The following is a 1820-nucleotide window of genomic DNA, read 5'->3' as shown; positions in this document are numbered from 1 at the left end:
TAAACACTTTAAATCTAAAGGATTTTGTTGCCATTTAGTATCTCTAACTCTTTTCTTTTTCATTGTATTTCTCTAGATTTTTAAATAAAATGGAGTTTTTTCCCTCTCTTCCTTCTTTATTCTCCATGGCCGGCTGCAACAAGCCTGATATAGGCAACAATTTTTTAAATTCTCACTATGTCCCTTTAAATAATAATTTTTATAGTTATCGGGTATTATTTCTGCCTTCCCGATATATTTTTAATATCAATTCTCAACAGGCAATGTTGAATTTACAGAAATATGACAGCTTTTTACACAATATTTCATACTAACACTTAAATTAGCGATTGCAATGTTTTCTGCTCGCATAGTTGTTTCGCTCTTTTTCCCTCTCATGCGGTGGTGTTTAAAGCTGGAATCGTGACCTGAAAAGCTTTTGTTTTGGAATCAACATAGAACATTCTTGCAGATTGCATTACATATGCAAATTACTGATCCCACTTGCATTATAAATCAGACAAAGCAATTATAGTCCTATTTATACTAAATAAAAAAATTAAAATTAAAACAAAATATTCTCTTCCAATAAGAACACTGGAAAAGCCTAATAATATTTAATAGTAAAATAAAAATAAAAAATAATTTTTTAAAATGAAAAAATAAAGATAATTAAAGAAATATTTACTTTTTTCAAACAAAATCTCGCATCATTTTATAGCTAGGGTGGCCAATTCATTCAAAAACTTTCTTTTTCTTTGGTTCCAACGTTTCCTCCTCATCACCTCCCTTTCTTATGGTGCAAATTGATGAAATAATGGAGAAAGAATGTCATAGACACTATAAAACAAAATGGGGTGGATTACTTCTAATTCTTTGATTTTGTATTTAACTACCCTTAGTTCAAGTTTTTAATTCATTACCAGAAAATTATCAAACACAAATAAAAATACAAATGCTAATAGAAAAAAACCTATCAGTAAATTATAATGATATATACAAGCATAATATTTTTATTTTTATTCATTGATAAAAAATATATGTCGGTAAATACCAAGAAAATTATATATATTTGCAAATGAAGGAATGAAAAAAAAATTATGTTTCATTATTACAAACAAAGTTATCAAGAAAATATGTCTATCAATGATATTTGTTGGTGAATTTATCAATAATACTTAAGTTATAACCTCACAAATGATGCCCCCTCCCTCCCCCCTCATTTCTTGTTTTTCTTCCCTTTTATTTTGTAAAAAACAACACACAACACCCCATATTTTATTACAAATCAAATTTTTATCATTATAAATTCAACCATTCCAACACTTAGTCTATCAGTATCTCAATTCTGGTTCAATTGTTTTTTTAAGACTCACCACATCAAGGAAGCAAAACTACCATTTTTTTTTTGTTGTAATCCATTTTTAAAATGTTAATTTTTTTGACATTTTGATGTAGTATATATAGTTTGTTTATGTGTTTATTTGTTTTATAACTTTTTTTCAATAAAAATTTGTTAAATGAATGGATGATTTGTACATGCTAGGGTTTGTTTGACATTTTAAAAATTTATATTTGTTTGTCATTTCATAAAATCTAAAATGTTCTCAATCACATCAATAATTCATCCTAACAAATAACCTATTCTTTTATCTTTTGTAGTTTTTTTCATACTACAATTAATATAAATACTTTTTTATACTTTGAATTTTTTTTCTATTCTAGTTTAATTTCAATTTAGAGTATAACCATAAAAATATATTTTTAAAATAATTTAAAACTAGGATAGAACTCTAATAGACGTAGGATATTCTTAATTCAATTAAGATAGATTTAAAAAA

The sequence above is a fragment of the Populus euphratica genome, unplaced genomic scaffold (genome assembly GCF_000495115.2).
Source record: "Populus euphratica unplaced genomic scaffold, PopEup_1.0 scaffold1617.1, whole genome shotgun sequence".
In the NCBI taxonomy this organism is placed as follows: Eukaryota; Viridiplantae; Streptophyta; class Magnoliopsida; order Malpighiales; family Salicaceae; genus Populus; species Populus euphratica.
This window is presented reverse-complemented; position numbering follows the sequence as displayed.